Here is a 27,007-nt window from a genome sequence, read left to right as displayed (position 1 = left end):
ACACATTTCCTTTCTTGCCATTGTTAGTATTGCTCTGTCGTAAAATTTTGTTGTCCTGTCTAAGAACCATTCATGTTTAGGGGTTCAAATTTTTTATCAATACGGATGAATTCCAATTTATTAAATGACGTCGCAGACTGCCCGTCTTTGTTTCCTGTTTTAATATTGTGCGCTTGCAATGTTCTACCCGCTTGACGTGTGTCCCTATCTGGGAGATGTGGGTTAATTACACCAGTTTTGTGCTCGTCGAATTAATTAGGGGGTTTGTTTTAAAATCAAGTTTTGTTTACATGACAGGAGTAAACCCTCGTTAGTGGCGGAGCTCGGAAAGGACGGTTTATGTACATCGCTGTCATGATACCAGACGGTCAGAGGAAAATTAAAGTAGCCGAGATACAGAGTGCTAATGAAATTCGTCCATATAGGTACCCCCATGGCGCAACAGCCCCCAAGGGATATGCCCTACCAAGCCGCCGCTGCTTCTCGAAGGCCTGCAGATTACGAGGTGTAGTGTGGTCAGCGGAACGGATCCTCTCGGCTGTTATTCTTAGTTTTTTATACCGGGGCCTCCATCTGATCGTCATATAGCTCCGCTGAACCAGCCCTCAAATGCAGGTACATATCCCTAACCTGACCGGGAATCGAACCCAGAGTCTCCGGGTAAGAGGCGGGAACGCTACCCCTACATCGCGGAGCCGGCATGTAGGTACAGTAACATTAAAAATTAACTTTACCTTGCTCTTAAACATTCATATACTTCATCACCAAATAAATCTAATGCAAGATCTTGTAAACAATACAGAATATTGTGTCTAGTAGGCCATGCCTCAAAAATAATCACTAGAATAATATTACGAAGAATAGAAAACAAAATAACAGAACAATTATTTGAGAATTAATTTGGTTTTAAAAATGAATGGGAGCACATGAAGCAATATTGGCATTGAGGCAAGTGATAGAAAAATAAAAAGGATAAACCAACGTTTATAGCATTTGTTGATCTGGAAAAGGCGTTTAACAATGCAAATTGGAATGTTTTATTCAGTATTCTTCAACAAATAACTATCAGCTTCAGCGATAAGAGAATCATATTATCTACTTCCTCTTATTCTTCTCAGCATTTACCCCGTTTAATTGCAGGGTCTATTGTTGTGCACTTTCTTTTACACTTGATGCGGTCTTGTACGTCTTGAGGAGAGACTTTCGCCGCATGTCGTACCGCAGAGTGTCGAGCCAGCGCTTCTTTGGTCGCCCTCCTAGTCTGCGGCCCTCGGGACTTAGGTGTAATGCTCTTCTGACAACTGAAGAACCGTTTCTGCGTAGCACATAGTCATGCAATCGCAAACGATTCTCTCGCATTTTCTCAGAGATTGGGGTCACACCAAATGCCATCCGAACATCCTCATTTCTGATGTAGTCCTATTAACCAGCGAAGCATCTTCATCTCCATGATTGGAAAATACCAACAGATTGAGAATCGTAAACAAGAAATTGGAGTAATTAGCTGTGCTAACGAAGAAGAAACAGCTCGCAATGAAAAAGCGGTCAGACAGGGATGTTTCTTATCTCCATCTTTATTCAATCTTTATGTACAAAAAGCAGTGGACAGAGTAAGAGAGGAACTAGAAGTTGGAGTAACTATTCACGGGAATAAAGTTGACATGTTAAGAGTTTTAGATGACATAGCATTAATTGCAGAGAGTGAGGGAGATTTACAAATGATTCTGCATATGATGAATAAAATACTGGAAAAATAATATAGCTTGAATATAAGTAAGAATAGAACGAAAATTTTAGTGTGCAGTAGACGAAAAATAAAACTTCCAGAGAAAAAGGGGGAAACGAAACATTACAGAGTCATAATATAGGCTTTATGGCTTATTCCGTGTCAAGCAAATAAGGTGAAATACTTCACGTTACGCAGAGAACTTTGTTCTGCGTCATCAGCAAAAAATCTCGACTGTCCACGGGAAAGGCTTCTCAAACAATGAGGTGTTTGAATTTAGACGTTTGAAATAGAAGTGTAAATAGTACGTTCATTCGCCACCAGATGGCTCTCCGGACGCGGTACAGCGGTAGCGTTCGAAGCGGAAGCTGACGGGAACATCAGAATCAGTCTGAGAGGGTCACGTTACATAACATGTGTACGCCCATATGAAGGTATGACATTGACACAAGCCTGGAATGAAACATCTGGCGATGAGGAACGTACTAATTTGGAAACACTAAACGAAATAACAATAGTGAAGGGAAACATAAAGAATTTCACCTTATTTTCTTGACACAGCATACGACCAAAAGCCTATATCATGTCTATAAGTACGGGCAGTGAAAGCATTAATGGCAGCATTAAAGGAAGTGTCTAAATTTACAGAGGAAATAGAGACACGAGGAATGGAAAAAGGTGTCGTGAGATATAGAGTAGGATTGCTCAAGCTAAGAATGCTTTTAATAAGAAGAAGAACCTGTTTAGAGGAAAAGCCAGAAGTCTTAATGTGAGGATACAATTGTTGAAGACCTATGTATGGAGTATTGCTTTACATGGAAGGGGAACTTGAATATTAGGTGAAAGGGGAAGAAAAGAGACTACTTGAATTTGAAGCTTGGTGCTAAAGGATATTACTGAAAATTAGTTGGAGAGAAATGGTTTCGAATGGAGATGTGTTTAGTAGAGCACGAGAGAGAAGAGGTTTTATGAAACAAATAAAAACAAGGTGGGATCATCTAATAGGCCATATACCTTGACATGATGGGTTATTGAAGAAAATAATAGAGGGTTCCGTAGAGGGAAAGAATATAGGGAACGACCAAAATTATTAGAGTACATGACGCAAATATTACATGACCTGGGAAGTGATTCCTGCTACGAACTGAAAGGGAAAGCAGAGAAACGTGAAGAATGGAGAGCTGCTGCCAAACAGCCTCATGACTGATGACTACAGAGATTACTTCAACCACTATTTGTGTGACGTAATTAGATTCGATACAGAAATAATTACTAATATGATTGATATAGAAGGTTTTGTGACATTGTTTGTGTGTCTAGGTTAATCTTGGGAGACACTCAAGTCGATTTCACGAATGTTTTCACCATTTGAAAGCTATTTCTTCCAGTTTACCGTAGGATATATAACAAGAATGACGTAAAGTTTCTATACAAAACTATAAATTCTATTACCGACAACCATGTCTTTTTATGCCTCTTTAAATATTTATTTATTTATTTATTTATTTATTTATTTATTTATTTATTTATTTATTTATTGCAATTTACCTGTTTTCATTTGAGGAGTGCCGCGCGAGCAATCAGTGCGTCGTGTTCGTCTAAACCGATCCATAATTATTACCGATGCTGTGTCACCGAAGTCCTCCGGAAGTCCCGACAACACCGTCAACTTAATTAGCATATTATAATGCTATCGTGTTAGTCCATTATTTATTGCCAGCTTATTGACGGGCAGCACCCAGATTATATCACTTGTCATCACCTGTTTCTGGTTATGAACTGTTCTCTGTCATGTTAGCGGTCAATACAGCTGTTTTCTCTCTTATACAGCCTGGTTGGATTTCCAGTTGTACGACAAATTTTACATTACTTATCAATAGACCTCGGAATTTTAGGCACGAAAATGTTTTAGACGTATAAAGTAGATCCTGTGCGGAACACATACTTAGTATGGAATGTATCCTTAGAGCTATACGAGGGAAAAATACGGTGGTTGTGCTTGTAGACTTCAAGAAAGCTTATGACTCCATCAACCGGCAGACAGTCTTCAATGCTCCGGAAGAATTTGGACTTGATGATAAAACACGGGCAATTATAACTCAAGAACTAACGGAAACCTTCTACAAAGTTAGAGTCAGGCAAGGTGATGGATTGTCACCGATTTTGTTTTAACATTGTCTTGGAAAAATTAATGAGAACTTGGAGGAAAACATAAAAGAAGAAGGGATAGAAGGAATCTATTAATGTTCTAAGAAGGAAAATGTAAGGGTGGATTGCTCAACCGCACCATATCATTTTATGGTACGTTTGCCTGTTCTGAGGCCCTGTGGTGTAGGGGTAGCGTGCTTGCCTCTTACCCGGACGCCCCGGGTTCGATTCCCGGCCAGGTCAGGGATTTTTCCCTGGACCTGAGGGCTGGTTCGAGGTTCACTCAGCCTACGTGATTAGAATTGCGGAGCTATCTGACGGTGAGATAGCGTCCCCGGTCTAGAAAGCCAAGAATAACGACCAAGGGTATTCGTCGTGTTGACCACATGACACCTCGTAATCTGCAGGTCGCTTGGTAGGCCAAAGCCCTTCACGGGCTGTAGTGCCATGGGGTTTGGTTTGGTTTGGTTTGGTTTTGCCTGTTCTGAACACGTTCTGAACTGTTACTCTTCCCCATCATGTGTTCTAACTACTACGTAAACTTTTCCCTATGCCGGTAGAAGGCGTCTCATGCGTCAGCGTATGTCACGTCTTGTTGGGTTATCTTTCTGGTTGGTTGGGTGGAGAGTTTTTGATTTGAGAATATGGAAGCGATGCATTTAGAAGTCACCCTTGTGGCGTATAAAATATATTTTAACAGATTCAAGATTGCCTTTCGAGAATGTTAACTGCCTATGTATGAGAGGTATTTATTTTTCTTTAATCTTCTCTTGGTCTGTCAATTGCTTCATCCTATGCTCGCCATGCTTGGGTTGGAAAGCCTTCTCTCATTACATGTGTTTCTAATTTATTTGTGTGTGAACTTTGCTTTTACAAGATTCTTTCTTTATTTTTCTTTACCGACCCGCTATGTTTGTTTTGAAAACAGAAGGTGACACGAATTCATGCGTGTGTGTTGGATTGTTTGCTGTGTGCTTGAGCTTGAGCTTATGTTGTATTATTTTACAGCTTGTTCTGTATATTTCATGTGTACCATATTTGCGCGGTATGAATGCAAGCTAACAATGCGATTGGCTGCATTTCTCTGTGTTTTGGATAGAGACACTCCATCTCCCTGAGATAGACCACTTTCCGGTTCGTATTGTCTGTTTGAGCTCTAGAGCGATTGTTTATTCAGTTATGTGCTGTGTGGCTGAAGTTCATACGCGTCCGTGTGTCCCTTTATTGGTGACCTAACCTCAATGGTCTCTGTGTGGGCGAGGGTGGTTCTGACCCTTGAATTCGTGCTGCCTTTTGTGTCTAATTTAGTTATTTATTATTCGTTACGCAATGCCGTCATAGGATTTCTTTACCTATTTTCTAGTTTATTATGTTTTATTCTTAACTGGACGCCATTCTATTTGTCTTTGTTATTTGGCGTGCAACCGTGGTAACCTTCCCTTTCCCCTTTTCTACTTGCTTTAATTTTATGATCTCAGTGTACCCTTCCCTCTTCTCCTGTTTTAAGCTCTTTTACTCAACGATCTTGTATTCTCGGGGGTTATGGTTTTATGTTTATTCGAGTGTTATTGTTGTGGGCGTTATGTCTTTTCTTTTCGACTACAATGGAGAATGTTAAGATAGAGTCCTGTTTCTCCTTTAACTTACGGTCGCTTGGACCTGTTATGCATAAAAGGACTACTTTGAACCCACCTGAAATTATGTTCCTCATTTAATTGAGATAGATGCCATGCCATTATACCTGAGTTTTCATCACAGCTTACATTAAGGTAAGAGAGTGAGAGAAGGTGTGAAACATTGTGAATCCTATGTATTTTGATTCTGGGCCATGCACAATTAATATAAACTATTAGATTATTTGGACTCCTTGTTTTGCCTATGCAGTCTTTTTGACTTTTCTCTCCTTAATAAACTTATGTTTTTGCCCTTATTGCTGATATACTTTATATTCATTGTGTTTATTACATGTCTGTTATCTGTGTTAAGAGGCTCGGGTTCCAGTTCCTGGCAGTCTTTGCCAGTTTTGACCAAATCCACTGTATTGGGTCTTCATTGTGTTCTTCGTGGTAGTTCATTGCTTAGAATTCGCTGATGACATGGCATTGTTAGCAGGAGATAAAGAAAAAAGCGCAAATAATGCCTGGAATATTACACGAAATCGCAGAGAAAGCAGGACTAAAGATCTCATATGAAAAGACAGAGTACATAGCATACAAACATAATAAAGAAAAGCAACTGGAAACAAAATATGGGAAAGTTAGGTAAGTTTTAATATCTTGGTGAATGATCCAGCCGAATAGGCTTGATGAAGAAGCAAATAAGGGAAAGGACAGAAGGATGGAGTTAGCCTATAGATTAGTACAGAATAAATGCAATAAAAGAACGATATCTTACAGGGCAAAGATCAGACACTATACCATGGTTATAAAAGCTAGAGGGGCTATACAGTTCCTGCACGTCTCTCAAGGTACTGTTGCTAGGTAACATCGAGTCACACGTTTTGTTACATGTCACTAGGTATTTCATGACACACATTTTCGGATTTTCCGCAGCTGTAAGACATATTTATCCGAAAATCGCACAACATTTACTGGGAGTTTGATGTTGAAAGTTTCGCATTTAAAGGAATACTATGAAAGGGGGAAGTGGATGAGCTAGATAATAAAAAAAGAAAATCTTGACAAAGATCTTAGGACCCGAAAAGAGAGATACATGGGGGAATAGGAGAAATGAAAATCTATACAGACAAAGAAGATCGCAGACACCATACGTAAGAGGAGACTGAAGTTTTGTGAGCACCTCACAAGAATGAATGAGAGTCGACTAAAAAAGAACAACTTTAACTACATCATCAAATTAAAAGCAACTACTAAAAGGGTAGAAGAAACCAGAAAGGACACGGAGGAAGTTGGCATCAATCCAAAATAAATCTTTAATAGAGATATAGATGAATTCAGGGGGTTCCAGGAAAAACAAAATGAAAAGTCCAAGAAAATGAGGTCAGAGGAGAGGAAGGGGGACCACGGCGAAATGGAGAAGAACTTCTGGGAGAAGAGATAAAGACTAACCAGCAAGTCAGTACTTTACCATGGTCCAAAGTAGGCCAAAAACTAAGAAAGAAGAAGAAGACTACAAAAATACACCAGTCATTAAAATATACTTTGAAACTTTCACGCTAAAAATACGTTCTTAACCATAAATATCATAATTTTATTCATAATACTGGCTACACCTGTGTGCTTCACTACACGCACAAATCACGGTGTGTTGTAAGAAGAGAACGGAACGGTAATTGCGCATCACGAGTGGCTTTAAAAATATTTAGAATAGGACTGTCGCAGGGCTGATCCTTGTTCATGAACATCACAGGAGATGCTGGAAATCTGAAGAAATGAAAAACTGAGGATCCAAAAGTCCTGACTCCATTTCACTCCGGCATGATTCAACACGCTTCAACGCACGCACAACATTAAATTTGTAAAGATACAGCTGCAGATCCTGTTTGATAATGTTTCGACACGACGACCTTTAATTCCCACTTCTAGGGGCCGATGACCTTCGATGTTAGGCCCCTTAAAACACCAATCATCATCATCATCATCATCATCATCATCATCATCATCATCATCATCATCATCATCAATTCCCACTTGCACAGATAAACGGCCTTGAGATTTCTTCGGACATCGTTACAGGCTTTCCTTCACTGGAGCCAAGTTTCCTGGTGTTCGAACTCCTTTCGGATAGTTACGGGTTTTATTCACTACAGAGCCCGTTTCACGCAATTTTGGCCCTAAATTTTGCATTGCAGACATTGCTGGAGGTTATGCCAAAACAATTCAAGTGTTGCACAAACAGTTCCGGACAGGTTTTTGCATAACACTCGACAATGAACAAGCGCTGTTTTATCGTGAGCACCATTTTGTGTTGTATTCAACTGCTCACTAAACACATCTGCTCCTCTCACACGTAATGACACACTAACGTACTCAGGAGATGTGGGCGACGCGCACGCGCAGAGATGTACCAGCGACCGATTGGTGCATCGAAATCACGGTGTCTAGCATTTCCGGTGATGGGTCGTTCTTCTGTTCATTAACAAAGGTTAATTGCGCGTCAGACTTATGCTAGGTGTATGCATAAGACTTTTCCGATATCACTGAGAGATGGCGCCAGCGAACAGTACGCAGCGTATGAATTTGACACATACGTCAGTTTGTTCGTCTAACATTAACCTACCAACACACACAAGTTGAGTCCGCCTAACACTGTGTTGTATCGTTCAGTGATCATGTCGACGTTTTTGCCTGAAAAAGAACGTTATGGCACGCATTGCTTTTCTTATTTAATCAAAAGGCTGTGAAAAGTCATCGTTTTTCGGTAGAAACATTTGGTGAATACGCTCCAACGATTAGAAGATGCGAGACATAGTTTCGACCATTTAAACGTGATGATTTCAATTGAAAGACAGTGCGCGCTCTGGTAGACCACAAAAGTGCGAAGGCGAGCAATTGCAGGCGTTACTGGATGATGACCCAACTCAAACTCAACGCTATCACCAAGAAATGATTCATTTAACTCATGCATTGATCGAAAGATGACCGGGAATGAGCCATAAGACATGGCAATGTAATTTGGTCACACGACAATGCGCCTTCTCACACAGCCAAACCAGTGAAAGACACCTTGAAATAGCTTGGATGGGACATTCTTCCGCACCCGCTGTACTCTCCCGACCTAGCACCATCTGACTATCACCTCTTCGCATCAATGGGGCACGCGCTCGCAGAGCAGCACTTCAGCAATTTTGAGGAAGTTGGAAAATGGCTCGATGAATGGTTTGCCACAAAAGACAAGCATTTTTTCTAGTATGTATTCATAACTTACCTGAAAGATGGGTGAAGTGTGTAAAAGCCGATTGCCAATATTTTGAAAAAGAAAAAGAATTTCCCTTGAAAATTACGTGTTTTCTTTACCACAAAAACCAGGCAAAATCTTATGCATACACCTGGTAAATATTTTTCGGGAGAGTTTTATTTTGACCACTCTGTATAATCTATAATAATAAACAAATAAACCAGGTCTACCGCGTTCTTGAAATTACGGGTCGAAAATATCTCCTTACATACTTCATACCTCAAAAATATTATTAAATTTCTCTGGAAAACATCAAATGATCATAATAATATGTATTTCATTAAAATGTGTGACGCGATGTTACTTGGCAACCGTGCAGGTTGTGATATGAAGTAATGACGGATGGCCATCACATACAGATCCGCATCCTGCACGTCTCTCAAGGTACTGTTGCTAGGTAACATCGTGTCACACGTTTTGTTACATGTCACTAGGTATTTCATGACACACATTTTCGGATTTTCCCCAGCTGTAAGACATATTTATCCCAAAATCGCACAACATTTACTGGGAGTTTGATGTTGAAAGTTTCGCATTTAAAGGAATACTATGAATAGGTCATCGCTTAGGGAAAAATGAAGTTTGCCATTGGGTGAACAAATCTTACACTTGCATGTTTACGCGCTTTTGCTTCTGAGCCTCAACTTAGAAGACCTCTTCCCCCAGAGAATAAATAGACAGTTCAGTTTTCACTTACTCCAGAGCACTCGCAGCAGCGAACATGCGTAGGCTAATGGTTTTAAGAGTGAGACGGGAACTATGATAATGATGGCTTATGAAAGTCAATTGGCACGGTATTCCGCGGAGGGTATTTTAATCCTGAGCTGGTGTTCCTTGGAAAATGAGTTTCTGAGACTTGGAGAGGACACAGGTGCACAAGCCTCAGTTAATAAGCTGGAGATAATGAAGATGTGATCATCTGCCTCCTCTCTGGAACATAATACAATCGGAGCTCTTCCAAATGTGCTCTATAGCCTGCTCTCTACTTTGGGAACGTTTTTTTTTATCTTACACACTTCCCCCTCCGAAGAGGCTTGGTGTTGTATAGGCGATATGCGTGTCGATGAAAATAAAGCCCTACTTAAGATGAATTCTAATGATAAAGACGGCACAAACATCCAGCCCCCGAGCGATTGGAAATAACTTACGAAATTTAAAATCCCCGGCCCGGCCTGGATTAGAATTCGGGACTTCTTGGATCAAAAGTCAGTATGTTAACAATTTAGCCATGGAGTCGGACTTCTAATAGGTATACCCCTATTGTTTATGCAAATCTCATAATTGAACCGTTGTGCAGACTAGACTATACTTGGTAATCGCTTTAGTAACATTACATTCTCACTTATTACTGCGTAAATATCCAGGCTGTGTGAGGTTAGTTTCAAACATTACACAAAACTGCATCAATACGTTTTGGACACTTTTACAAATACCTTGAGTCGACGCATGGAAAAGTCATCTGTTTTTTAAGACGCGATCGAACATCAGCGAGCTTGTCTTCCGACTCCCGGACAGATGAAGGATTTTTATCTGGATCAACGGGTTGGTGTGAGATTTACTAAGACTACTTGAGAACATTTTAGGAGTTATCTGACGGTGAGATAGCGGCCCTGGCGTAGAAAGTCAAGAATAACGGCCGAGAGGATTCTTCGCGCTGACCACACATCACCTCGTAATCTGCAGGTCTTCGAGCTGAACAGCGGTCGCTTGGTAGGCCAAGGCCCTTCGGTGCTGTTGCGCCATAGGAATTGGTTCGGTTAGGAGTATTTAAAAATACAATATTTTAAAGAAAAGTCAATAATGTTATTGATTTTACGTTCAACTAATTAATTTTATAGTTTTCGGAGACGCCGAAGTGCCGGAATTTTGTCCCAGAATTGTTTTACGTGCCAGTAATTCTGTCGGCACGAGGGCGGCGTATTTGAGGGCATTCAAACACTATCGGACTGACCCGGGACTTGAAATCAGAAAATTAGCGATTTGCCCTCTGAGCTACTCATCCCGGTTGAAAATCAAGTCGTAATTCAGAAACTAATTATTCCTCAATGAAAGACTGAATTTTGACTTTTTCTTCATTTAGGCTATGTTAATTATTGTCTCCTCAAATTTGATGTAAGTCAGGCTGAAATTAACGAAGATAGAAAATTCAGCACGTCCCAACTCCTGAAATGAAAAAAAAAATCATTAAAATTCGCAAGTCGATGACAACTTATTGTATATCATTTTTCTCGGTTCACGATTCATACAACACTTCCCAGTGACCTATTTGCAGAGTTCAATACCAGTTTAAACTCCATATTTCCTTCTAAATTATTAAAGGTTCTGCTGGAATTCGCCCGTCCTGGTTAGTTGAGCTTGGAGCACTCTAAGTGAATCTGCATCAATTTATATCAAGAATTCAGTCATCCATTGAAACAAATCATCCCCGTATGATGGCACTGAAAATAAAGCTGTATGGATCGCGAACCAGAGTCTGATTTAAAATCAAATATCGCTGACCACTCCCTGGAGAAATGTGCGTCGGATTTAGTAGCAATACATAGTAAACAGAGAGGTAATGGACTTGAATAGGGATTTAGCCACGAGTGACGCAGAATAACAAAACGAAATGAAAGCAATCCCTGCGGATCTATCGCTATGTTCACGGGGAAATGTGCATATAAAGTGAGCACAGAAGATCAGAATTAGAATTCCTCAAGTGTAGGTTCAACAAGTACTTCCTGGTCGTATTCATACAGTCTGCTGTAATATTTTTTATTTTCCCTTTGGTTTCTTTCTACAGCAGAGAATCAAGAATACAGAAAATAGAATCGCTTACATTCCATGCATAATAAATTAAAATATTTTTCTTTGCCACAGTGTCTTGTCTTTCTTCTTCTTTATATGGCACCGCGATGTAGGGGTAGCCTGTCTGCCTCTTAACCAGAGACACCGGGTTCGATTCCAGGCCAGACTAAGGGATTTTAACCCGAATCTGAGGGCTGGATCGAGGTCCTCTCAGTGTACGTGATTACAATCGAGGTGCTATCTGCCTGAGAGATAGTGGCCCCGGTCTAGAAAGCCAAGAAAAACGGCCGAGAGGACTGATCGTGCTTACCACACGACACCTCATAATCTGTAGGGCTTTGGACTAAGCAGGGGTCGCTTTGTAGGCCAAGACCCTTCGGAACTCTTGCGCCGTGGGAGGGGGTTTCTTCTTCTCCCTCCCTTTTTCTCTTTCTCTCTTCTGTCCTTACTTCTCTTTTCTTCTTCTCTCTGTATCTTCCTCATTTTATCTTCTCTCCTGTTCACCTCATGGGCACATTTGGTTAGTTATTATCCTCCTGTTTGGAAGATGATACCGCTGACATTTGAGAGTGCTTAAATGGTACAACTCCGACCTTTTGGTTTATGGCACTCCTGCTGAATTAAAATGCGATACCCTCAGGCCACTTAAAATTCATACTATTTGAAGAAATGTTAAAAACTAACAGTAGGGGTGATCTGTGTAGGTCGAATCATTTGAATTTTACGGGCATATCCCCATTGATTCTAACTGTAGTTCGTAATTGTAGGCTTTCAGGGACTACACCAAAATTTTAAGGGATGTGACTACCAGTATTTAAAAAAAGAAATTGTTTTAGGCTAAGGCAAGGTGAAAGCGTGTGTTCATTGACCCATACTCAAAAAGGAAAGTTGTGACGATGATTATAGAAATGAGAAAAACATTAAGGAACGATCCCCTGAAGAATAACGATCGCTTGGTGAAAAGGACATGAGGGCGTCATGAAAGAAGGAAGGACTCTCTTTACATTAGTTGCCCTAATATCGGAGTCATGAAACAAGGAAGGACTCCCTTTACATTAGTTGCCATAATATCGGAGTCGTGAAAGAAGGAAGAACTCCCTTTACATTAGTAGCCCTAATATCGGAGTCGGGAAAGAAGGAAGGACTCCCTTTACATTAGTTGGCATAATATCGGAGGCATGAAAGAAGGAAGGACTCCCTTTAAATTAGTTGCCATAATATCGGAGTCATGAAAGAAGGAAGGACTCTCTTTACATTAGTTGGCATAATATCGGAGTCATGAAAGAAGGAAGGACTCCCTTTACATTAGTAGCCCTAATATCGGAGTCATGAAAGAAGGAAGGACTCCCTTTACATTAGTTGGCATAATATCGGAGGCATGAAAGAAGGAAGGACTCCCTTTAAATTAGTTGCCATAATATCGGAGTCATGAAAGAAGGAAGGACTCCCTTTACATTAGTTGGCATAATATCGGAGGCATGAAAGAAGGAAGGACTCACTTTAAATTAGTTGCCATAATATCGGAGTCATGAAAGAAGGAAGGACTCCCTTTACATTAGTAGCCCTAATATCGGAGTCATGAAAGAAGGAAGGACTTCCTTTACATTACTTGGCATAATATCGGAGGCATGAAAGAAGGAAGGACTCCCTTTACATTAGTTGGCATAATATCGGAGGCATGAAAGAAGGAAGGACTCCCTTTAAATTAGTTGCCATAATATCGGAGTCATGAAAGAAGGAAGGACTCCCTTTACATTAGTAGCCCTAATATCGGAGTCATGAAAGAAGGAAGGACTCCCTTTACATTAGTTGGCATAATATCGGAGTTATGAAAGAAGGAAGGACTCACTTTAAATTAGTTGCCATAATATCGGAGTCATGAAAGAAGGAAGGACTCCCTTTACATTAGTAGCCCTAATATCGGAGTCATGAAAGAAGGAAGGACTCCCTTTACATTACTTGGCATAATATCGGAGTCATGAAAGAAGGAAGGACTCCCTTTACATTAGTTGGCATAATATCGGAGGCATGAAAGAAGGAAGGACTCCCTTTACATTAGTAGCCCTAATATCGGAGTCATGAAAGAAGGAAGGACTCCCTTTACATTAGTTGGCTTAATACCGGAGTCATGAAAGAAGGAAGGACTCCCTTTACATTAGTTGGCATAATATCGGAGGCATGAAAGAAGGAAGGACTCACTTTAAATTAGTTGCCATAATATCGGAGTCATGAAAGAAGGAAGGACTCCCTTTACATTAGTAGCCCTAATATCGGAGTCATGAAAGAAGGAAGGACTCCCTTTACATTAGTTGGCATAATACCGGAGGCATGAAAGAAGGAAGGACTCCCCTTACATTAGTTGTCATAATATCGGAGTCATGAAAGAAGGAAGGACTCCCTTTACATTAGTTGGCATAATATCGGAGGCATGAAAGAAGGAAGAACTCCCTTTACATTAGTAGCCTTAATATCGGAGTCATGAAAAAAGGAAGGACGCTCTTTACATTGGTTGCCCTAATATCGGAGTCATGAAAGAAGGACGGACTCTCTTTACATTAGTAGCGCTAATATCGGAGTCATGAAAAAAGGAAGAACTCTCTTTACATTAGTTGCCCTAATATCGGAGTCAAGGAAGGAAGGACCCCCTTTAAATTAGTTGCCCTAATATGGGAGTCATGAAAGAAGGAAGGACTCTCTTTAAATCAGTTGCCCCAATATCGGGGTCATGAAAGAAGGAAGAACTCTCTTTACATTAGTTGCTCTAATATCGGAGTCATGAAAGAAGGAAGGACTCTCTTTACATTAGCTGCCCTAATATCGGGGTCATGAAAGAAGGAGGGACTCGGTTTACATTAGTTGCCCTAAAATCGGAGACATGAAAGAAGGAAGGACTCCCTTTACATTTGTTGCCCTAGTATCGGAGTCATGAAGAAAGGAAGAACTCTCTTCACATTAGATGCCCTAATATTAGAGAGTTTTAAGAAAACTAGATGAACGGGCGAGTTGGCCGTGCGGTTAGGGGCGCACAGCTGTGAGCTTGCATCCGGGAGATAGTGGGTTCGAGCCCCACTGTAGGCAGTTCTGAAGATGGTTTCCCGCGGTTTCCCATTCTCACGTCAGGCAACTGCTGGGGCTGTACCTTAATTAAGGCCATGGTCGCTTCCTTCCCGCTCCCAGGCCTTTCCTATCCCATCGTTGCCATAAGACCTATCTGAGTCGGTGCGACGTAAAACAACTTGTGTGAGTGAAAAGTAAATGTGAAAGCTTACAATACCGAAAGCTTATAAAAAATGATCAATAGTAACATCACATTCACCATTGTTTGTTGCGGTGTGATTTACCTCTTCTGCTGCCACTCATTTCTAATAAATGGAATTACTGCTGCAACCCGAGTAAAAGAATCTGCCTGAATATTGGCGGGAAGTAGCTGGGGAGTTAGCTGTGTTTCTTTCCTTTTTGGCATCATGCATTTTCTGATAAGTGTCGGCACGTAACACACTGGTTCATTTAGTATTCCAGGTATTCGATCACTACTCTGAGGCGCTGACTAGAAAGAGCAGTGTGGAAACTAACGGAATACGGCAGAGGAGCGTTCACGGCTGTCTGCGGCCTGCTGATTCCGTAGCGAAGCACGGGCACGCCAGCTAATAATTCAATAACAGGAAGCTGTAAATAAGTTTAGAGTAAACGTAGCTGAAGGACTCGGACACATTAAGAATCCAGTTCACGAGGGACGTTTCTAAAGTAGAAAACGAAGTTCAGAGGCTGAAAGCTGGTAATTGAATATCCACTTCATCTGTAGAGTTAAATTACTTTCGATACGTAGCCTAAAATGCTACGAACGTAGATACAGATTTTAATTTAATTTATTTTAATTTTAATTTATTTTAATGTAATTTAAAGAAAGCTAATACGTATATTTTATATTTACAATTACAATTTAAAACTTCCCGGACCCTGATGAAATGTTGAAAAATAAATTCAACGAGGGAAAACTTTCCAATATACAAGTTCCTCACCAAATGTAATAGAACCTGCCATCATGGTTTCCATCCATTCACTTTCTTGTTCTCCTTTCACAAACTTGTAAACTCACCGAGACACAGAACCAATTGCGCCCAGGATCCGTGGGCAATACGACACTTGACTTTATCAGAAAATACTGACGACACAGCATTGAAGGCGGAAAGAACAAGGAGAATTACAGTCGACTCGCTGATTAAGCTCGCTGATACAGAGTCCAGAGCAGATGCAGCGCAGTGTGTTTTTGAAGTTACTCCCTTATCTCGACTGATAAACCGGCTGTCCATTCAAACGAGGGTTACAATGATTATAAATAATTATAAATTAGTTTTTTTAAATATTATAACTCATTACGAAGCAAATTTATTTCATATATTGAATATTTACTTTGAAATTATATGTACCTGTTTGTTATCGAGTAATTTGGACCAGTATATTAGGAAAATTCCAAAAGGAATTTTGTCTGATGTCGATAAAATGATGAAAAGCGCAACAAAGGAAATCTTGCAACTTCCTAATAATGCTATTTGCTTTACATCCAACTAACTACTCTTTTACGGTTTTCGGCGACGCTGTGGTGCCGGAATTTATTCCCGCAGGAATTCTTTTACGTGCCAGTAAATCTACCGACACGATGATGACGTATTTGAGCACCTTCAAATACCACCGGGACTGAGCCAGGATCGAACCTGCCAAGTTGGGGTCAGAAGGCCAGCGCCACAACCGTCTGAGCCACTCAGCCCGGCCATACAACTTGCAACGTTTTGCAACTTCAAAACGTCATAGGAAGCTTGCCTTCCGTGTAATAACGGGTGTAACATTCTCTTTAACGCTTCAGTTCTCGCTCAGAGTTTTGACACGCCAGTGCTCGCGCGGGGTAACTTTTACCCCATTCTTTTGCGAAAATATTTTCAGAACATAAAATTAAAACAATGTTCGTTTCATGTTGTTTCTGAATAAGGACCCTATAAATGAAGAAAACACAATTGGAATAACTTGTAGTATTGTCATTAATACGTAAACTCGTGTCCTCATCCCGAGGTGGTGCAGCTCTTTTCAGGCACACCCCCAATGGAGGTGAGCTGCATGTACCATTTAAACACATATCAGCAATCTTGCTATTCTTAAATTCTTGGCAGTACCGGGAATCGAACCCGGACCCCCGAGGATGGCAGCTAATAGTGCTAACCGTTACGCTATGGAGGTGGACAATTGCCATTAATGAATACACCATACAGAAACTAGATATCCTTCGTAACTTCAAGGCGGACAAACATCGTCCATAATAACTCTTTAGCTTATGAATGAATGAAAACCTACTACCTGTTTTCCAGTGTTTGACCGGGTCAGGGATGTAATGAATGAATCATATATAGGCTATTAGTACGATGCGGTCGCCACTCCCAAAGTGATTTATTAATGACTGATAAATGCTATGAAATTATATTGGAGAGTGTTGCTGGAATGAAATATGACAGGGAAAACCGGAGTAACCGGAGAAAAACCTGCCCCACCTCCGCTTCGTCCAGCGCAAATCTCACATGGAGTGATCGGGATTTGAACTACGGTATCCAGAGGTGAGAGGCCGACGTGCTGCCGTCTGAGCCACGGAGGCTTTCTTTAGCTCATGCAGTCGTAAAAGAAAGAAACTATGAAAATCGACAACATATTATTACGGTTTGAACACTGAAGTTTAGACTGTTTCACTCACTTTCGGTTTTCAGGTCGAGGAATTCTTCACACACGGTATTGATATCCTCTTGGCAGACGTACTTTTTACACAGCACCCAAGAGTTTCTGCTATTTTTTCTGTCGCGATTTCTAAGACTTTTTCCAGAAGATGCTGGCGTTTTTCTCTTTAAGAGTGGCATCGAAGATCCGTGGAACACTTGTTCTTTATCCTATGAATTAATTCGCAAAGCTTTCTCTCTGATATTGCGAGGAAAATTTGTTTGTGTCACTCCAACTGCTATCTGAGGTTTCACCAACTCCATTTCAATTGATCTTAGGAAGATTCTTCTAGAGAGAGCATTTTAAAGGTTATTTTCAACATAAACAACCTAGCTATAGATACGTATTCACAATAGAAACATATGCAAGAATGAAAACTGAGAAAATATCGATTTTGCAAATTTCGTTCCGCCGGTGCTCGCATGGGGTTAGATGTAACCCTAATCAGCTTTATCTCACTGGTAAATACGTACCGACATTCGAAGATTTATGAAAAACAAGTCGGTAAGTGTCACACGGCGTCCTTGAAAGGCACACAGGTCCAGGGTACAATCAGTGATAGAAAAAATGACATTCGTTTTCCAAGAGATGGAGTAATTTATTACCCCACGCGAGTACAGGAAGGTTAAGAACAATAATACGTTCACTCACGCCTTGAGAAATTCCCATACGGAAAGTAAGGAATGTTTGAAACTTCTCAAAATTTCGCAAATCGATGCTCCAAAAAAATCCGTAAATGTCCCGAACAGTCTGTACAATGCTAAAAAATTTCGGCAAAATTTAAAGAGATAGTGAATTCTCCTCTTGGTGTTGACTCATGGAGTGGAACTATACAAACAGTATACACCAGAAAAGTTTTGGGTAACAAATCTCAACGGCCTGTCTAATAACGCGTGGCAATAACAATGACGACAGACGTTTCTGCAGTGCGCTCTGTGCTCGGCAGATCCCTGGATAACAAAACCTCTCGGCGCTGTTGTAGAGAGAAAGAAACACTTGCTCATGTCCTAGGATCCTGCCAACACAGCTTCTGCGAAACACTCGACACCATCAAATTAGATCGTTCATAGCCAAAGAACTGAGGAAGAAAGCCTTTAAGGGCCATGCAAATATTCACGGACTGGTCAACATTGTTACATAGAAAAGGCATTGTTATTATTTATTTATTTTTATTATTTATTTATTTATTTTTTATTTATTTATTTATTATTTATTATTTATTTATTTATTTACCACGAATGATACAGTTTTCATGGATGGTCTAGTGAAAAATGGCAAGCCCCATGTATGTTAGTTGCTTCACAGACAAAGCTAATAAGCTAATATTTACAATAATTACATTATTCACATATTTACACTAGTACAGCAATTCATTCTCTCGACAACACTTATAATCCCTTTCCCTCCCGTCCATGTACACACAGAGATTTTTTTTTTTTTTATATGTTTGAAGAACTGTGTTAGAGGTAAGGCTTTTATTTTCGGTGGTAGCTCATTGCAGAGATGTGCGGAGCGGTCGTAGTAACTGTATTGGTAGGAGGTGGTACGGGAAAAATGGAAGGACAAGATTAACGCTTCTGTGGACAGAGCGAAAGGATAGGAAAAGGCTGCGAAACGGGTCATGGTTAATGGAGCCGGCGAAGGATTTTCGGAGGAAAATCAAGTCGTTCTTTTGAGAATGGTATCTAATGGGGGGAGGTTAGCCGATTGAAGATGGGAGCAGTAAGTTATTCATTCATTCATTATTTATTTACCATAAACCTTTACAGTATCTATGGAAGGCCAGGGGAAAAGGACAAGCCCCCCTACACGTAGTGCCCCTGATCTCTCAGCCCGATTCTGTATTTTCTGAAGTTTATTAAGATTTGCGACTGTGGTGGGACTCCAAGCAGAAAACCATAGGTTAGAATGGGTCTTACTATACTGAGATAGGCTATTCGTAGGGCCCTGTTCTGAAGCCTTTTAGGTTCCTCCTAATAAATCCCATTAAATCCCATTGCTTTTAGACTGTGATGATGACGATAATGATTTATTATTATTATTATTATTATTATTATTATTATTATTATTATTATTATTATTATTATTATTATAGCTGCCCTGTGGATCAGTGGTAGAGTGTCGGCCTCCGGATCCCAAGATAGCGGGTTCAAACCCGGCAGAGGTAGTCGGAATTTTGAAGGGCGGAAAAAAGTCCATTCGACACTCCATGTCGTACGATGTCGGCATGTAAAAGATCTCTGGTAACACATTTGGTGTTCACTCGACAAAATTCATTAAATCTCAGCCATAGACGCCCAAGAGAGTTTCGGTTTACTCGGTCTGCCATCTAGTGGACCTAGAGTAAAACGGAACGTCGAAATTGACGAGCAGACAGCCAGATGGCGTCAAATTGAAAGGTCTGCACACGGCAGCTGAGGCCATATTGTTATATATATATAATTCGCTGGGGCCATCAAGGACCACGTGAAGTCTTGTTGCATTTGACACTGAACTTGGCCTTCTTTAGAGCCCAAATTTCCCTCATTCTTTGTGAGTGGGCCTGCTTACGCTCCTCTGTCCAAGGGGCACCGTGTCTTCTCTTCGGCTGCTCGTCTCGGTTTAGCTCGTTCATCAATATTTTCTTGCGGAAGAGATCTCTGTTAAGGGAGTCTTCAGCTGAGATATGTAGCATTTACAGGTCTTCTTTGGTATTTCTAAACCAGGGAATTGTGGTTTTGGGGTTTGAATCAAAAAAGTGAAATATTTCTTTAGTTAACTTTCTTCCGTCCATTCTTTTCAGATGACCGTAAAATCTAGCCCGTCTTTTTCTGATTGCATATTGTTATTATTATAATAATAATAGTAGTATAATACAGGGATTCGGCGGCCACCTCCACCTCAGGCTCCCAGTGGCCACCTCCACCTCCACCTCAGCCAGAGGCCTCCCAGATGCCTCCTCCACCTCCACCTCAGCCAGAGGCCTCCCAGAGGGGTCCTCCACCTCCCGCGGGAAATTTGAATTTGTAAACAAAGCCACGTGCTTTTTGACAGCTGTCATCGACAACAACGCATCGCTAACCTCAGTACTGCCATCTTGACGAGCCTAAACCTCAGTAGTGCCAACTTAACCTAACTAGCGCGAGGTAAACAAAGCCACGTGCTTTTTGACAGCCACGTGCTTTTTGACAGATTTGTAAACAAAGCCACGTGCTTTTTGACAGCTCTCATCAACAACAACGCATCGCAAACCTCAGTACTACCATCTTGACGGGCCTAAACCTTAGTGGTACCAACTTAACCTAACTAGCATGAGGTAAACAAAGCCACGTGTTTTTTTGACAGCCACGTGCTTTTTGACAGATTTGTAAACAAAGCCACGTGCTTTTTGACAGCTCTCATCAACAACAACGCATCGCAAACCTCAGTACTACCATCTTGACGGGCCTAAACCTTAGTGGTACCAACTTAACCTTACTAGCATGAGGTAAACAAAGCCACGTGTTTTTTTGACAGCCACGTGCTTTTCGACAGATTTGTAAACAAAGCCACGTGCTTTTTGACAGCTGTCATCGACAACAACGCATCGCTAACCCCAGTACTGCCATCTTGACGGGCCTAAACCTCAGTAGTACCAACTTAACCTAACTAGCGCGAGATAAACAAAGCCACGTGCTTTTTGACAGCCACGTGCTTTTTTGACAGCTGTCATCCGCCATCTTTAAACTACAGAGCACCGTGCTGCCCTCTTTCGTCACCTGTCATCGGCAGTGCTGCCATCTTGACGGGCCTAAACCTTAGTGCTACCAACTTAACCTCACTAGCTCGAGATAAACAAATCCACGTGCTTTTTGACAGCTACGTGCTTTTTTGATAGCTGTCATCCGCCATCTTTAATCTATAGAGCACAGTGCTGCCCTCTTTAGCTACTTACCTTTGAAATGTGGTGGCGGATAATTTGAAAAATGCTTTTCGACAAGCAGTCATCTTTAATCCAGAGAGAAGAGTGCTGCCCTCTATGTGGTGGCGGCAAATTGAAAAATTCCACATGCTCTTGTTTGAAAACAAACTCACGTGCTTTTTTGACAGCTGTCATCTGCCATCTTTAATCTATAGAGCACAGTGCTGCCCTCTTTAGTTTGAAATGTGGTGGTGGTAAATTCCACGTGCTCTTGTTTGGAAACAAAGCCACGTGCAGCTGTCATCCGCCATCTTTAATCAACAGAGCACTGTGCTACTATCATGCGGGCAATTTCATCACCTGTCATCCGCCATCTTTAATCCACAGAACACCGTGCTGCCCTCTTTATGGCTACTACCTTAAGCACGTAGTAGCGGACAATTTGTAAAAGTTCTGTTAGCTATCATCCGCCATCTTTAATCAAGAGAGCACCGTGCTGCCATCTTTAGCTAGATACCTTTGAAATGTGGTGGCGGCAAATTGAAAAATTCCACGTGCTCTTGTTTGGAAACAAACTCACGTGCTTTTTCGACAGCTACCATCCGCCATCTTTAATCAACAGAGCATAGTGCTGCCCTCTTTAGTTTGAAATGTGATGGCGGCAAATTCCACGTGCTCTTGTTTGGTAAACATAGCCATGTGCTTTTTTTGACAGCTGTCATCCGCCATCTTTAATACAGAGAGCACCGTGCTGCCCTCTTTATCGTAGTAGATGTAAATTCGTCACCTGTCATCCGCGGTGCTGCCATCTTTAGCTAGATACCTTTGAAAAGTGGTGGCGGATAATTTAAAAAGAAAAATTCTACAGCAGCCCTCTCTCGACGCTAGTTGCATAAGATGGTGGCTATACATGACTCCTTAAGGGTGCTTACGCAAGATGGCTGCTATACACAGGTTCTTATGAGACACCCTTGGGATGCTTGCGCAAGATGACAGTTATACATGGCTCCTTATGAGATACCCTAGGGATGCTTGCGCAAGATAGCGGCTGATCTTATGGGACGGCTTAAGGGTCCTTGGACAAGATGGCTTGAGACGCCCTAAGGATGCTTGCGCAAGATGGCGGACACAAGATGGCAGCTATACATAACTCCTTATGAGACGCTTTAAGGGTGCTTGCGCAAGATAGTTGCTACTCTTATGAAGAATGCTAGCTTAGAGGCTAACGTGTCGTGATAGTTCGATTCATTAAATTTAGGGCTTAAATGCAAAATGTTAAATATATCGAAAACGGTGCACCGTAGAGCAAAACGGACAAAATTTTTCTGCCTAATACCTAGGTTCGCAGTATGAGGAACAAGAAAATCATAGTCTAATGATGGGATCAACGGTTCGGTTCCTACTTAGGCCCTTTGGCATTTGCTCTGTTTTAGCTTGTATTGAAGCGAGTCTTCGTAACATGATCAGGTCTAGCTATGGTAGAGAGTATAACGTACCGTGCAGGTTCGATTCATTAAATTTGGAGGCTTAAATGCAAAATGTTAAATATCTCGAAAACGATGCATCGTAGAGCAAAACGGACAAAATTTTTCCGCCTAATACGTAGGTTCGTAGTATCAGGAACAAGAAAAAACATAGTCTAATGATGAGATCAACGGTTCGATTCCTACTTAAGCCCTTTGGCATTCGCAGCTATCTATTTCTACAAGATGGTGGCTGCTCTTATGAGAAACAAGATGCCTTGAGACGTCCTAGGGATGCTTACGCAAGATGGCAGACACACAATGGTGACTATACATAGCTCCTTATGAGACGGCCTAGGGGTGCTCGCACAAGATGGCGGCTACTCTTATGAAGAAAGCTAGCTTAGAGGCTACTGCGCAAGATAACAGCTGCTGTTATGCATGTGGTGGAGGGCAATTTGAAATTCTATGTGCTTAATCAACAGAGCACCCTGCTGCCCTCTTTAGCTGAAATGTGGTGGTGGATAATTTGAAAAATTCTTTTGACAGCTATCATCTTTAAAAACAATGGCGACTATACATAGGCTGTTAAGGTCTTATCATTCTCCTCCTCCTCCTCCTCCTCCCCCTCCTCCTTCTCTACCTCCTCCTCCGCCTCTTATGTCAAGGCATAGCTTTATATCGAACAAGTTTAAACCTGCATCGCGAAGGCAAGCGTGTGCAGCGATAACATTATTGTGCATGTTTAGACTTTCGAAACATAAGAAGAGTAGAATCAAACGCTGTACTCGATACGACATGTGATCAGAACATTGATTGATGCGTTCAGAAAAAACAAAATAAGTGATCAAGACTAGAATCGAACAATGTACTCAATACATCATGTGTTTAGAATATGTCAGGGGATACGCTTGTTCTAAGAAGATCAGATTGAAACATAACAAGACTAGAATAGAACACTGTAATCGATGTTGTTAACTTCAACATGTGATCAGAACATTGATTGATGTGTTCAGAACACAAAATAAGTGATCATGACTAGAATCGAACACTGTACTCGATACAACATGTGATCAGAACATTGATCGATGTGTTCAGAACACGAAATAAGTGATCAAGACTAGAATCGAACACTGTACTCAATACAACATGTGTTTAGAACATGTTAGGGGGTACCCTTGTTCTAAGAAGATCAGAATGAAACATAACAAGACTAGAATCGAACACTGTAATCGATGTTGTTAACCTCAACATATGATCAGAACATTGTTTGATGTGTTCAGAGCAAAAGTACAATTTTGATGATTTGCTTAGTGTAAAATCAAAAACTATGGAAACACACTGTGCACATATCGCGTAGCTAACTCGCTCAGTAAGCAATATTGCAAAACTACAACTTCAATGATTTGCATAGTGTAGAAATCAAAAACACACTGTACCCATACTGCGCAGCTAACTCGCTCGGTAACGGTATAGCCAAAGTATAACTTCAAATTATTTACCTTCCATCATTCGTCTTGTGTGTAAAAATCAGTCGAACAAGTTATCGCATAAACATGGCTGAAAAAAATCGTGATAGGGTATGGAACCCAGGGGTTACATCTTATCAGAAGGGCAAAAAGGATGAAAGGACTCTTCCTCCTCCTTACCGCACATTCCTTGAAGGGCTAATTGGCTGAAGGGCTAAAGGGCTAAAGGGCTAATGGGCTAAAGGGCTAATGGGCTAAAGGGCTAAAGGAGCAACAACCTCGTCGATCGCTATCAGCAAGAACGCTTGTACTTTGTTAAGTGTAGAAAATTAATCTTTATTTGTAAATGGTTTCATGTTCAGAACAAGGAATGGAAAATCCCCGAGGTGTGATGAGTTACGTTTTTCGAACTAGTGTTTGGAACACTGAACTTTTCAAGATGATAGCAGAGAGTTTAGCAATGTTCTGTTGTTGGATTTTAAATTCCGCGCTACAACATGCATAAGGTGGTAGCCTTGAGGTTTACCGCCGTAAAGATGGCAAGAGTGAGGTTAACAATGTTCTGTTGTTGGATTTTAAATTCCGCGCTACAACATGCATAAGGTGGTAGCCTTGAGGTTTACCGCCGTAAACATGGCAAGAGTGAGGTTAACAATGCTCTGTTGTTGGATTTTAAATTCCGCGCTATAACATGCATAAGGTGGCAGCCTTGAGGTTTACCGCCGTAAAGATGGCAGCAGTGAGGTTAGCGACGCTCTATTGTCCTTCAAAGTGAGGTTAGGGTTCGTCAAGAAGACAGCTGTCAAAAAAGCACGTGGCTATGTTTACCAAACAAGAGCACGTGGTCGTGACGTCACGGTCACGTAATCAATCCTTAGCTCGACGTCGTTAAGAGCAGTATTAGGGTTAGCTATGCTTAAAAGTCTTGGGAACAGAGCAGCAGTATGAATTGCTATGTTTCAAAGCGTGTACACATGACCTATCGATTTTACATGCATCGACCATCGAACTAAACTTCATCCGCTAGATCGTGCTGCTATCTTAGCATAACCTATACCCATAAAATTAAAGTACAATGAATAGCCATGTTTCAAAGCGTGTACACATCACCTATCGATTTTGCACACATCGACTCTCGTACTAAACTTCTTCCGCTAGATTGTGCTGCTATCTTAGCATAACCTATACGCGTGACCTTAAGGTTCAAAGAATAGCCATGTTTCAAAGTGTGTACACATTACCTATCGACTTTGCATGCAACAAATATCGTACTAAACTTCTTCCGCTAGGTTGTGCTATCTTAGCATAACCTATACGCGTGACCTTAAGGTACAAAGAATAGCCATGTTTCAAAGCGTGTACACATTACTTATTGATTTTGCATGCATCAAATATCGTACTAAATTTCTTCCGCTAGATTGTGCTGCTATCTTAGCATAACCTATACCCATGAACTTAAAGTATAATGAATAGTCATGTTTCAAAGCGTGTACACATCAACTATCGAATTTGCATGTATCGACTCTCGTACTAAACTTCTTCCGCTAGATTGTGCTGGTATCTTAGCATAACTAAGACGCATGAACTTAAAGAACAAAGAAGAGCTATGTCTCAAAACGTGTACACATTACCTATCGATTTTGCAAGCATCGACTCTCGTACTAAACTTCTTCCGCTAGATTGTGCTGCTATCTTAGCGTAACCTATACGTATGACCTTAAAGTACAAAGAATAGCTATGTCTCAAAGTGTGTACACATTACCTATCGATTTTGCATGCAACAAATATCGTACTAAACTTCTTCCGCTAGGTTGTGCTGCTATCTTAGCATAACTTATACACATGAACTTAAAGTACGAAGAATAGCCATGTTTCAAAGCGTGTACACATTACTTATTGATTTTGCATGCATCAAATCTCGTACTAAATTTATTCCGCTAGATTGTGCTGCTATCTTAGCATAACCTATACCCATGAACTTAAAGTACAATGAATAGTCATGTTTCAAAGCGTGTACACATCAACTATCGAATTTGCATGTATCGACTCTCGTACAAAACTTCTTCCGCTAGATTGTGCTGGTATCTTAGCATAACTAAGACGCATGACCTTAAAGTACAAAGAATAGCCTTGTTTCAAAGCGTGTACACATTACCTAATGATTTTGCAAGCATCGACTCTCGTACTAAACTTCTTCCACTAGATTGTGCTAAAATCGTGTAAGTGTGCTGCTATCTTAGCATAACCTATCGATTTTACATGCATCGACTATCGCAAGCATAACTAAGACGCATGAACTTAAAGTACAAAGAATAGCCTTGTTTCAAAGCGTGTACAGATCACCCTGAACTTCTTCCGCCAGATTGTGCTGCTATCTTAGCATAACCTATACGTATGACTTTAAGGTACAAAGAATAGCTATGTTTCAAAGCGTGTACACATTACCTATCGACTTTGCATGTATCGACTCTCGTACAAAACTTCTTCCGCTAGGTTGTGCTGCTATCTTAGCATAACTCATACACATGAACTTAAAGTACAAAGAATAGCCTTGTTTCAAAGCGTTTACACATTACCTAATGATTTTGCACGAAACGACTATCATACTAAACTTTTTCCACTAGATTGTGCTAAAATCATGTATGTGTGCTGCTATCTTAGCATAACCTATCGATTTTACATGCATCGACTATCGTACTAGACTTCTTCCGCTAGAGCATGTAGCAATCGCTTTTGTGTATCCCAAACCCCTGTGCACGAACTTAAAGCATAAAGATGAGCTATGTTCTAAAGCGTGTACACATCACCTATCGATAATGTATGTATCGAATATCGTACTAAATTTCTCCTGCTAGAGCGTACG

This window comes from Anabrus simplex, chromosome 12 (assembly GCF_040414725.1).
Source record: "Anabrus simplex isolate iqAnaSimp1 chromosome 12, ASM4041472v1, whole genome shotgun sequence".
Lineage (NCBI taxonomy): Eukaryota > Metazoa > Arthropoda > Insecta > Orthoptera > Tettigoniidae > Anabrus > Anabrus simplex.
This window is presented reverse-complemented; position numbering follows the sequence as displayed.